The sequence below is a fragment of the Callithrix jacchus genome, chromosome 9 (genome assembly GCF_049354715.1).
Source record: "Callithrix jacchus isolate 240 chromosome 9, calJac240_pri, whole genome shotgun sequence".
NCBI classification, from domain to species: Eukaryota; Metazoa; Chordata; class Mammalia; order Primates; family Cebidae; genus Callithrix; species Callithrix jacchus.
The window spans coordinates 18,020,266-18,033,724 of NC_133510.1; the positions used below are offsets into that span (position 1 = coordinate 18,020,266).

Below are 13,459 nucleotides of genomic sequence, written 5' to 3' on the forward strand. Positions count from 1 at the left end.
CAGAGTCTTGCTCTGTCACCCCGGCTGGAGTGCAGTGGTATGATCTTGGCTCACTGCAACTTCTGCTTCCTGGGTTCACGCAATTCTCCTGGCTCAGCCTCCTGAGTAGCTGCGTTTACAGGCACCTGCCACCACTCCAGGCTAAATTTAGTGTTTTTAATAGAGACGGGGTTTCACCATGTTGGCCAGCCTGGTCTCAAACATTCAACCCGTGATCTGCCTGCCTCGGTCTTTCAAAGTGTTGGGATTACACGTCTGAGCCACCGCCCCCAGCCTGTCTTTTCTTTTCAAAACCACCCTTGATGATTAAATGTTAAATATGTACTAGTGGATATTACTTTGCTGAATATTGCATGGTGAATATTAAATGTTTATTCTCACCTTTCAGACATGAACCTGTTAATTCTACACGTGAAGATTTACAACTTGATAAACCAGCTTCAGGAGGTAGGTCTTCAGTATTAACTCAGATGAGAAGATTGTGTGCAATAATTATTTAATGCTTACCATTGATTTTTTAATGGTACCTTTCATGTGAAATAAAATGCCTCTAACTACTAATTATGTGCCAGGACAGGAGAATTCGTGTCGTCCAACTTCTGTTACTCTCTAGAAAAGTTAACTCAGTTTGTTTGTATTAAGACATTATAAATATGTGCAAATACTGCATTTATGTGTAGACAGAACTAAAATAACAGTATTTGTTCTACTTCTGAGATGCAGTATTTATCTGGCATAGTGCATTGAACAGTTTATTATTGAAGTCTACACCAGTCAAATGAACGAGCCTTCATCAACTGTCTGTGATACCCAGGACATAAGGTTTCCTCTTAGAGTATGGAGCCATGCATATCATCTCTTAATTGTTAGATGTGTTTTGAAAGAAATGGAATGGATTTGGTTACTGGTTTTGTTTCTGGAGCGGAGAGAGACAAAACAGAATGACTCCCACTGTTTAGATTTCCTAAAATGGAAGGATTGCCAGCAGATCATATTTCTGGTCTCCCCATAGCAAATGTTTTCTTTCTTACTCTTTTTTTTTTTTGAGATGGCATTTTGCTGTATTACCCATCCTGGAGTTCAGTGGTGTGATCTCAGCTCACTGCAACCTCCACCTCCTGGGTTCAAGCAGTTCTCCTGCCTCAGCGTCCCATGTAGCTGGGATTACAGGCACAAACAACCATGCCCATCTAATTTTTGTATAGTAGAGGTGGGGTTTCACCCTGTTGGCCAGGCTGGTGTTGAGCTCTTAACCTTAGGTGATCTGGCTGCCTCAGCCTCCCAAGAATCTGGGATTACAGAAACGTGCCACCATGCCCAGTTAATTTCTGTGTAGGTAGTAGAGATGAGGTTTCACCACGTTGGCCAGGCTGCTCTCAGACTCCTGTCCTCGAATGATCCACCTGCCCTGGCCTCCCAAAATTCTGGGCTTACAGGTATGAGCCACCCACGTTTGGCCAGTGATTGACTTTCATTTATTTATTTATTTATTTATTTATTTATTTTTTGAGATGAAGTTTCACTCTCGTTGCCCAGGCTGGAGTGCAATGGTGCGATCTTGGCTCATGGCAACCTCCACCTCCTGGGTTCCAACAATTCTTCTGCCTCAGCCTCCCGAGTAGCTGGGATAACAGGTATGTGCCATCATACCCAGCTAAGTTTGCATTTATAGTAGAGACAAGGGTTTTTAATGTTGGTCAGGCTGGTGTTGAACTCCTGACCTCAGGTGATCTGCCTGCCTCGACCTCCCAAAGTGCTGAGACGACAGTTGTGAGCCACCACACCCGGCCCAGCTCTTGACTTGTTATACCTGTTGTATATTTTAATGTTGAGTAAATAAATGCTAGCTCAAATGTTGTAGTTCAGGAGAATCTTCTGTTTCTGGTACTTTTGAAAATTATGTTTATAACTCCAGTAAGTGTTTTTACGAGTCCAGTAAGGTTACACTGATGTTTATGTTTTGGAAATATTACCTTTCCCATCTAGTACTATACGTATTATGTAATATTAGCTGATGTGTTTTTCTGGCTTTATGATGTGGTTCAGATTGCTGTAGAAAGTCTGGCTGTATCTACATTGGCTTAAAGTAATGGGATTTTGTTTTTTGAGCTGGAGTTTTGCTCTTGTCACCCATTCTGGAATGCAACGACATGATCTCGGCTCACTGCAACCTTCGCCTCCCAGGTTCAAGTGATTCTTCTACCTCAGCTTCTGGAATAGGCGGGATTACAGGTATCCACCACCACGCCTGCCTGATTTTTGTATTTTTAGTAGAATTGGGGTTTCCCCATGTCGTCAAGGCTGATCTGGAACTTGTAACCTCAAGTGATCCATTTGCCTTGGGCCTACCAAAGTGCTGGGTTACAGGTTATTAGACACCACACCTTGCCTATGTTTATATTGTATTGTTAATTTAGTACTATTCTAAGTAAAAATAATCTGCTATTAAAGTTTTATAAATTGACTCTTAACAGTTTAATGAATGTAAGTGCTTTTTATTTTTATTTTTATTTTTTTTTCCTTTTTTTTAATTGCATTTTAGGTTTGGGGGTACATGTGCAGAACATGCAAGACAGTTGCATAGGTACACACATGGCAGTGTGTTTTGCTTTCTTTCTCCCCTTCACCCACATTTGGCATTTCTCCCCAGGCTATCCCTCCCCACCTCCCCCTCCCACTGGCCCTCCCCATTTCCCCCCAATAGACCCCAGTGTTTAGTACTCTTCTCTCTGTGTCCATGCATTCTCATTTGTCATCATGTTTTGGGGTTTTTTTGTGATGGTGATTTATTAGATTATTTTGTTTAAAGACAATAATTGCAGCTGTTGTGACATTATAAAAAATCTTCACATTTTATAATGTTAAAGCAGCATTAGTGGTAATTATCTTAGAAAAAGATACTTTTGTTTTGGTCTGTAAGTATGATATTCAAGTTTAGTGTACAGCAAAGGGTATTAAACTTCACTCAGCACTAATGTGTTATATGGTGCACTTGAAACTTTAGTACAAATGTCAATGTTTAGCAGATAGACTTTAACACATAACGATAGCAAAAAATGGAGCTATTCTGATGGGAGATTGTTGGTTATGTTTAATTTTACTACTTCCCATGCTCTTGACATTTTTTGTTTCTTTGAGAGAGTCCTGCTCTGTGACCCAGGGTGGAGGGCAGTGGCATAATCTCAGCTCACTGCAATGTCCACCTCTCAGGTTCAAGCGATCCTCCTGCCTCAGTGTCCGTAGTAGTTGGGACTACAGGTAGGTGCCACCATGCTAAGCTAATTTTTGTATTTTTAGTAGAGATGGGATTTCACCATGTTGGCCAGGCTGGTCTCGAACTCCTGACCTCAGGTGATCCACCCACCTAGGTATTACAAATTGGTGGGGTTGTAGGTTTGAGCCTGTTCAATGACTAGCTCTTGAATTTAATTTTTTTTTTGAGATGTAATTTGGCTTTTGTTGGCCAGGCTGGAGTGCAATGGCTTGATCTCAGCTCACCACAACCTCCTCCTTCTGGGTTCAAGCGATTCTCCTGCCTCAGTCTCCCAAGTAGCTGGGATTACAGGTGTACACCACCATGTCTAGCTAATTTTTTTTTTCTGTTAAGTAAAGATGGGATTTTTCACGTTGGTTAGGCTGGTCTCGAACTCCAGTCCTCAGGTGATCTGACCACCTCGGCCTCCCAAAGTGCTGGGATCACAAGTATCAGCCACAGTGCCCATCCCAGCTCTTGATGTTTTATAGATGTTGTATTATTTCAGTCTTGAGTAAATAAATGCTAGCTGAGATGTTGCAGTTCAGGAGAATCTTCTGTTTCTATTAGTTAAAAAAAATTATTTTTATAAGTCCAATAAGGTTACACTAATGTTTATGTTTTGAAAATATTACATGTTCCATTTAGTACTGTATATATTAAATAACATTAGCTGGTATATTTTTCTGGCCTTATAATTTGGTTCAGACTGTTGTAGAAAGTCTGGCTGTATCTACACTGGCTTAAATAATAGGATTATTTCTTTCTGTATTGTATTTAATTTTTTTTGAGCTATAGTTTCCATCTTGTCCCCCATGCTGGAGTGCAATGGCATCATCTTCTCTCAGTGCACCCGCTACCTCCTGGGTTCAAGTGATTCTCCTTCCTCAGCTTCCCGAGTAGCTGGGATTGCAGGCACCTGCCTCCACACATAGGTAGTTTCTGTATTTTTAGTAGAGATGGGTTTTCCCATGTTGGCAAGGATGGTCTCAAACTACTGATGTCATGTGATTCACTGACCTCAGCCTCCCAAAGTGCTGGATTACAGGTGTGAGTCACTGTGCCCAGCTGTAATGGGATATTTTACTGTAGACTTTGATAATCAGAATTTTAGCATTTTGGAGGTTCTTTTAATTTGTTTCATACTATTTTTTGGACTCAATTACAATAACAGAACAAATTATAAAACTTAAAGAGCAATGCAGGGCATGGTGGCTCATGCCTGTAATTCTAGCACTTTGGGAGGCCAACGCGGGTGGATCATGAGGACAGGAGATCAAGATCATTTTAGCCAATGTGGTGAAACCCCGCCTCTACTGAGTGTACAAAAATTAGCTGGGCATGGTGGCAGGCACCTGTAGTTTCAAATACTCAGGAGGCTGAGGCAGGAGAATTGTTTGAACATGGGAGATGGAGGCTGCAGTGAGCTGAGATTGTGCCATTGCACTCCCACCTGGCAACAGAGCAAGACTTTGTCAAAAAAAAAAAAAAAAGTAAAGAGCAATACAGATTGAATAATTCTTTTCTACAAATTGTATTTAAATGATATCCCTTTTTTTTTTTTTTTTTAGTTACAGCTCAAGCTGTAAAAGCCAAAGGTCCAGGATGATCTTGTACTTTTATTCCAGTCTCATGTGGAAGATCTTAATGTAGAAGGACTTCCCAAGGGATTTTATTCTGAGACCAAGTTTTCACTCTTGTCACCCAGCCTGGAGTACAGTGGCATGATCTCGGCTGGCTGCAGTCTCTGCCTCCTGGGTTCAAGCAATTCTCCTTCCTCAGCCTCCTTATTGGCCAGGCTGGTCTCAAAATCCTGAGTTTGTGATTTACCTGCCTCGGTCTCTGAAAGTGTTGGGATTACAGGCGTGAGCCATTGTACTCAGCCTACTTTACATATTTTTGTCTTTCACTTTTTAATTTTTCTGGGTCCAACCCTAAGTCAGTCATGCCAGTGTTAGCTTTTGAAACATGAACACTGCCCACATCTGACTGGCATGCAACTGACATTTTCTTTCAGAGTTCTGATTGGCTCCATATCAGGGGAGGTCTGTGATGTCAGAAGGGTGGGTTTTCAGGGAAGTCACAGGGACAGTACAGGGCCTGGAGATGTGTTGTTTTCTCCTCAGAGTGAAGCCTGGTAACTGCAATGTCTCAGCTAGGTCCTGTGCTGCTGGCTGGAAAAGGGCAGTTGACAAACTCTGACCCGGTACAGTGTTTATTTAGGTCAAAAATAGAAAACTGTGTCCAGGTGTGGCTGAGGTAGGGGGAATCCCTTCAGTCCAGGAGTTCAGGAGCAGCCTGGGCAACATGGTGTGACCCTGTATCTGTAGTCCCACCTCAGCCTCCCAGCTACTTGAACCCCAGGGTTCAAGGCTGCAATGAGCTATGATCCCACCACAGAACTCCACCCTGTGAGACTGAGGTAAACCCTGCCTAAAAGAACAAAAAGAAAACTCTCCAAGTGTGCAAGAGTAGGAGACTGCTTAAAGAAAACATGAGGCTCCCTGAGCCCTGTAATCCCAGCACTGTGAGGGCCGAGGCAGGAGGATGGCTTGGGCTTAGGAGTTTGAGACCAGCCTGGGCAACATGATGAAACCCTGTCTCTACAAAAGATGTAAAAATTAGCTAGGTGTGGTGCACACCTGGCGTAAGTTTTGTAGAGATGAGGGAGGTGTACATTCCTGAACAGCCACTCTCTCATCATATCTGACAAATTTAGCAGTGATTTTTTGGTGTCAGCTCATATGTAGCCCTTAGTTGAGTTTCCTTACTCTTATCTGAATAGTATCACATTTCCTCATTATCTGAATCTATGAAGAAAGCCTTCCCAAAGGAATTTGTTTTTCTTTTTCTTGAGACAGTTTTCACTCTTGTCACCCAGGTCGGAGTGCTATGGTGTGATTTTGGCTCACTGGCTCTTGGGTTCAGGCAGTTCTGCCTCACAGTCGCCCACCACCATACAAGACTAGTTTTTGTATTATTAGTAGAGAAGGGATTTTTCTATGTTGGCCAGGCTGGTCTTGAACTCCTGACCTCAGGTGACACTAGGTGGAATAAGGGGGATGGGTGTGATTGGGGCAGCCTTTATGATATGCGATGGGCACATACTGTAGTTGACTTCTCCTCTTTCTACAACTTCTACTTTTTACTCAGCTCTGACAATTGGTTCTTTTTTATTTTATAGAAAGCTTGTTAGAATTAGGTTTATATAGTTTCTTGTTGAATTGGCAGAATAATTTTATTTAACATCATTCTTTAGTGTGACTGAAAGCCTGTAATTTTTTAACCATTGTTTGTTTATGGGCATATTTCTTTTTACAGATATGATAACTATTTCATTTTGTGTGTTTCTTATTCCAAAGAGTTCCTATACTAGATCCTTTCAGATTTGGTGCTAATAACATGAAGTAAGAATTTAATACAAATCTTAGATGTTAGAGGAAAGCCAATCTAAGATCAAAGAAATTAATTTCTTTCAAGTTGAGGTGTGGAGGTAGAGGAGGCAATTGGATAAATGAGTCCAGAAGTAAGGAGAAAAATCTGGCAGTCGATGTAATTTTGGATTTTATAGTAGTGTTTCGATAGCCTTGTTGATATCACCAAAATAATTCATCAGTGAGCTCCCTCTCAGCTCCCCATTTCTTTTTAAAGAAACCAGGTCTTGTTATGTTGTCTGGGCGTGACTAGAACTTTTGGGCTTATGTTATCCTCCTGCCTTAGTGTCCTAAGAGGCTGGGGCTACAGGCATGTGTTACCATGCCCAGCTTTGAACCACTCCCAACCATCAGGTTGCAAAACATTTAAATTTTCATACAAAGGTGCAAGGGAGATCTCTATATAAATAAATAGCACCATGTGAATTGCTAGAATCTTTCTTTTTAGAATTCTGTTTGGATGTGGTTTCAGAGCAGGGAATAGTAAATTAATTTTTACTTTATTTTTGTTTTTGTTTTTGGTATTTTTTTAAGCAGATTCTCACTCTGTTGCCCAGGCTGGAGTCTAGTGGCATGATCTTGGCTAACCGTAGCCTTTTCCTTCTGGGTGCAAGTGATTTTCTTGCCTCAGCCTCCTGAGTAGCTGGGATTGTTTTTGTTTTTGGTATTTTTTTAAGCAGATTCTCACTCTGTTGCCCAGGCTGGAGTCTAGTGGCATGATCTTGGCTAACTGTAGCCTTTTCCTTCTGGGTGCAAGTGATTTTCTTGCCTCAGCCTCCTGAGTAGCTGGGATTACAGGTACCTGTCACCACATTTGGCTAATTTTGTGTGTGTATTTTTGGTAGAGACAGGGTTTCACCAGGTTGGTCTCTGAACTCCTGACCCAACTGATCCACCTGCCTCGGCCTCTCAAAGTGCTGGAATTGTAGGAGTGAGTCGCTGCTCCCGACCATTTTTTTTTTTTACATTTTTAAATTATAGTTTATATACTTATTCAAAAGTAGAGAAAATAGTACAATAAACACTAAAATACTCATTCCTCAATTTCTGTGATCATTAAGATTGTCCACATTTTGTTCTGCTATTCTTTTACCTCCCTTTGCAGGAATATTATAAAGCAAATCGCAGTCATCACATTATTTTATCTGTTCAGTGTGCATTCCCGAACAGCCACTCTCTCATCATATCTGACAGATTTAGGAGTGATTTTTTTGGTGTCAGCTCATATGTAGCCCTTAGTTGACTTTCCTTACTCTTATCTGAATAGTATCACATTTCCTCATTATCTGAAAAAAATTTGTTTTAAATCTGGCTTTAAACAGTCTTCATGTGTTAACTTTGGTTGTTATGCCTCTTTTAATCTAAATCAGCCTCTGCTTACTATTTTTAATTCCCATTCCCTGAATTCTTTGTGGGAAGTTAATTCTTATTAAATAGCATGCTCACGATATTGAAGGGTTAAAGAACATTGATCTCATGGCTGCAGCGCAGATGAAAGCGTAGCCTGAAATGCACTACTGTAAGGCAGCCAATGGAGGACGGTTATTACAGTCACGGGCAGATAGTAGCAAAAAGCTTCTTCCAAATAATGTTCATGACTGGGCACATTGGCTCATGCCTGTAATCTTAGCACTTTGGGAGGCCAAGGTGGGTGGATCAGCTGAGGTCAGGAGTGTGAGACCAGCCTGGCCAACACAGTGAAGCCCTGTCTCTACTAAAAATATACAAAAATTAGACAGGCATGCTGGTCGGCACCTGTAATCTCAGCTACTTGGGAGACTGAGGCAGGAGAATTGCTTGAACCCGAGAGGCAGCGATTGCAAGGAATCAAGATCATGCCACTGCACACCAGCTTAGGTTATGTTCCTCATTGTCTATAATGATTTTCTTTTTTTCTTCTCTGTTTAAGGATATTGAAAAACAAAGTTTAATCTTTGAAGATCTTTGAAGATGGTTTTTAAGACCAAAAATTTGAAGGACATGCGAATGATGTGTGTGTGGAAGAACTACTGGAAGACATTCCTTTCAGAAGTCCCTCATGATAGGGAATCCCAGGGCTGGAAAACATCATTCAAGTGGGCAATCAAATTACATTTGTTATTAAAAGGTAAGATGATAATCTGCAGACACAAATTCAGTGTCTTCCCTAAGAAGAGATGAATTTGATTAATTTGGGCCTTTTGTTTCCCTCTCATCATGACTTGTTTATACTTACAATTCACATTTAGTTTCTCTTACTAAACAAACATTTAGTATAAGTATCAGATGAATAAAATACGCCCTTACATATAGGCACATAGAGTTGGGCTAGGGTGTCATCAACTTTTAGAGAGTGATTGTAGCTAATTGACTCCTTGTTCATTCTTGCATTTATTCAGTATAGAAGTAGTAACAGAGGTTTTAAGTTAACCTGCTTGTGGATAATTAACATGGTTGAAAGAGTGGTTTTAAGAATGATGAAAACTTGTGGTTCTGAGGTCCAGAATAAACACCATTAAGAAGTAATTCTTTTTCAACCTCCCCCTTAGAGGAGCAGCTAGCATGAAGTTTACATGAGTAAACGCAGTAGAGAAAAAGGAATGTGGGGTAAACAGACTCAACCAGGGAAGCTTTTATCATCTTAATCTTCACCTTATGACTTAAAGCTCGAATGTAAGAACTGGCTGTCTTCAGCCTGGCTCCTTAAAACTTTTCAGCTTCCCAAACGTTTGATACTGCATTCTATACTTCCTGAATATTTCCTTTAATATTTTTCCAGCCACCCTGAGTGAATCCCAGCACTGCCCTACATAAAATATATCCTTAATGATATTTCCTATTTGATGTCTGACTCCCCCTCCTCCTTCACTAAAAGGTAAGTAAGGGAAGGGATTCTGTCTGTTCTGTTCTGTTCTGTTGTAACCCTAAATCCCTAGAAGGTGCTCAGTAAATATTTGCTGTTTGAATGAATAAATCAGCCTATTATTGAATCAGTCAGTCTCCTGTGGAAGGACTTCTTATACCAGTGGTGCATATCTGTATGATAGCTGGCACAGGGAGGGATGTGGTCAGAATGGCTCTGTCTATGTGGACTAGTTTTGCTTAGCATAATCCCAGCGGGCTCCTGTTGGGGTTAAGCCACAGTTTCAACCTGATTAATTAGTATCATTCTTTAATCATTAAGCCAGAGGATAAGATTGGAATTGATCTGGGAGACTATTCAGTCTGCTTGTCTGTTTATTGATGTGAGAATAACAGAGCCTAGAGAAAGTAAGCTGATTACTCACAATCATAAAGCTTCAGAGGTCAACCTGAAATTAGGCTTCTGATGTCAGATTCTGTAGTGTTTTCTTCATGTGTTCCCCCTGGCTGAGACAGTTCATGGGCTTTCAGGTTTGACATTTTTCTCTCCAGTCTCCAAACAAAAGCTTTTATCTGGACACTCTAGGTTAGCATAGATGGACAATGACCCTGCCATGTGTGGATAATCCCAAAGGTTGACCACTGTGGATGGGAACTATCCCAGATGTGTCAGGAGTACCACAGGCATGCTCACTTCTCTATTCATTGAAGCTGTATACAGTGGAAAGGAAACCCAGATCAAGACACTTTGCTGCTTCAGTTCTTTTATTACATGTCACAGTCCCATATGTCTCCATTTAAGTTCAGACTTTTTGATGAATCATCAGACCAGCTGCAGGCCCTTTGGTTCAGAAGTCTTGATCTCACCAACTGTTCATTTTCTTAATGGACTTCCTTACTTCAGGCATTTGTGTGTAGCTGGTCTATTGTGGAGTTGTCAGAGGGGTGTGGAGCCCTCTCTTTTTGGGACAGTCGGTTCTCTTTGTGTAGCATGTCCTGAAGTGGGGCTGTCTCCATTCTCTTTGTGTGTGAAGTCTTCTGTTAAGCAGGGTAAAGTGAGAGAGGACTCCTAAAGAGAAAAACTCCTCCAGCATTTGCCGAAACATGTTTGTGAACTGACCAAGATGTAATTGGATGGCATGAAAAAGGCTAAAATTTATTTAATTTCTTGCTATCTGGTTTGTGGTACATGGTGCCCTAAATTGAGTTTAGAAGAAACTTTGCAGATGGAATTTTGTTCTGTTGCCCAGGTTGGAATGTAGTGGTGTGATCTCAGCTCACTGCAAACTTTGCCTCCTGGATTCAAGTGATTCTCCTGCCTCAGCCTCCCAAGTAGCTGGGATCACAGGCACCTGCCATTATGCCTGGCTAATTTTTATACTTTTAGTAGAGATGAGGTTTTACTATATTGGCCAGGCTGCTCTCAAACTCCTGACCTCAAACGATCTGCCCATTTCGGCCTCACAAAGTGTTGGGATCACAGGTGTGAGCCACTGTGCCCGGCCGATGGTGTCATATTTAATTCTACTCCCTGTGGCCTCTTTTACAATACCAGGCATGCATGAAGCCCATGGTTTTGCTGCACCTAGTTTTACTCAAACAAAGGCTCTGGACTTTCATAGTTTACACTGACATATTCTAGTTTGCCTCTGAAATGTACTCTGAGGATGCTGACTTCCAGATAGTCATTCTTGGCTTCCAGATAGTTATTTTTTGGTGAAGAGAATTTCAAGTCTTTTGAGTATAGTAGCCACACCACTTAGCTTCATTTTGGTTTGGTTACAAAATTTATTTTAGCTTAGTTTTCTTAGATCAAGGGGGCAAAGACAGAGCAGAAGCTTTTGGGAGGCTGAGGTGGGTAGATCACGAGGTCAGGAGTTTGAGACTGATGTGACCAACATGGTGAAATCCTGTCTTTACCAAAAATACAAAAGTTAGCTGAGCATGGTGGTACGTACTTATAATCCCCACCACTTGGGAGGCTGGGGCAGGTGAATTGCTTGAACCCAGGAGTCTCTTGAGAAGTTGGGACTACAGCACATGCCACCATATTCAGCTCATTATTTTTATTTTTAGTGGAGACAAGGTTTCTCTATGTCACCCAGGCTGGTTTCAAACTCCTGGACCTAAGTGATTCACCTGCCTTGGCCTTTCAAACTGCTGCAATTACAGGTGTGAACCACCATGCCTGTATTTCTTCTCATTTTTCTCTCTTCCCTTCCTTCTTTGGTAGAGGGAAATGTGTCATGTACCAGCTATTCATCCGATGACTGCTCCTCAGTTCCAAATGCACTGTTGACTGCCTGCTCTGCAAACGTAGAGGTGGGTTCCTTAAATGCTTCCTCTGTCAACTGGCGCATTATTAAATGTTGTCAGTACATGGTGCTAGAGGGGCATTATAAGAGGCTTTTCTTTCTAGTTGTGTGCAAATCTTCACAGGCACTGAGCTTTTCCAGCACCAGGCCTTGCCCTGCATGGTGCTTAGCAGCACACAGTGACCAGCAGTTTCTCTGCATTTGCCTGGGTGGTTTTCTAGTGAGACAACTGTTTACTAATAGGTTAAGCTAGCACCCTAGATGGTGGATTTTCAGCAAACTCCAGGGGGCATATTGCTAGCATGTTCCACCATGTGGTAATGCAGCAATTCTGCCATTGAATTACCCATGACTGTGACCTCTCCAAGGGGTCCTGGATCTCAGCCTTAGTGGGGAAATCCCTTCCTTGGTCACTCTATCTCAGTGTAGGGACAGTAGGAAGTTACTGCTCCTTGCAACAGCTGGTCCTATACTTTGTTTTTTTGAGGCAGGGTTTCTCTCTTTTGCCCAGTCTAAAGTGCAGTGGTGAAATCATGGCTCACCGCAGCCCTAACCTTCTGGGCTGAAGCAATTTTTTCACCTCAGCCTCCCAAGTGACTAGGACTACAAGTCTGTGCCACCACACCTGGCTTCTTTTTTGTAGAGCCAGGGTCTCACTGTGTTTCCGAGGCTGGTCTCAAACTGCTGGCCTCAAGCAGTCCTCCTGCCTTGGCTTCCCAAATTGCTGGAATTGTAAGCGTGAGCCACCATGTCTGGCCTCTGCTAGCCCTATGTTCTCTAGAGTTCTCTTTCCTTTTGTAGCCAATCGCTCATATGGTGTTCCCTTGTTATATAATTAATTTTTTTTATTTTATTATTGTACCAGTTTAAACTTTGGGTGATTTTTGTCTTTTGATTGGACTCTGACAAATAGAGAACTGATGCTAGGAAGGGTTCTGGGAGAAAGACCCACACAAATCGGATCGGCATAGGTTTGGTTATCCAAGGGGCAGCGTTGAGCTCCTTGTCAATGGGAAATGGGATGCTGGTGATTTTTAGGAAGTGACCTCATAATGTTTCAAGCTACCACTTCCTGTTGATTGTGATGAAATGCCAGCTGAGACACATGCCATAGGAGCTAAGTGGCTTCTGTACTTGACCACTATGAAGACTGCTGTGGAGAGGGTCCTTTTGGATGCAGTGGAGCAGGGGCACCTAATCCCTGAATCACAGGCCTGTACTTGGCCACACAGCAAGAGGTGAGCAGCAGGTGGGCGAGCAAAGCTTCATCTGTATCTATGGCCACTCCCCTCTTTGCCGCCTGATCTCCACCTCTTGTCAGGTCAGTGGCAGCATTAGATTCTCATAGGAGCAGGAACCCTATTGTGTAACTGTGCATGCAAGGGTTCTACCTTGCTGTGTCTTTATGAGAATCTGATGCCTGATAATCTGTCACTATCTTTCATCACCCCCAGATGGGACCATCTAGTTGCAGGAAAACAAACAAGTTCAGGACTCCCACTGATTGTACATTATGGTGAGTTATATCATTATTATATACTACAATGTAATAATTACAAAGTACACAATAAATGTAATGTGCTTGAAATATTCCAAAACTGCCCCCTGCCCCCAGC

General features: G+C 41.9%; 1 protein-coding gene across 50 annotated transcripts in view; it reads left to right on the forward strand.

Annotated features, from left to right (window-relative positions):
• The window catches only part of LOC108590228 (uncharacterized), a 118,263-nt gene that overhangs the window by 68,248 nt on the left and 36,556 nt on the right, over positions 1–13,459 (forward strand). For 49 of the 50 annotated variants that reach the window (XR_013522580.1, XR_013522578.1, XR_013522576.1 and 46 more), the window contains 7 exons: positions 389–447; positions 1,537–1,634; positions 2,110–2,232; positions 8,597–8,794; positions 9,446–9,541; positions 11,762–11,850; positions 13,298–13,359. The gene's annotated coding sequence lies outside the window, so the exon portion shown is untranslated. Of the gene's footprint in view, positions 1–388; positions 448–1,536; positions 1,635–2,087; positions 2,233–8,596; positions 8,795–9,445; positions 9,542–11,761; positions 11,851–13,297; positions 13,360–13,459 lie in introns of all 50 variants that reach the window. The other variant, XM_078338501.1, reaches the window with a different exon arrangement.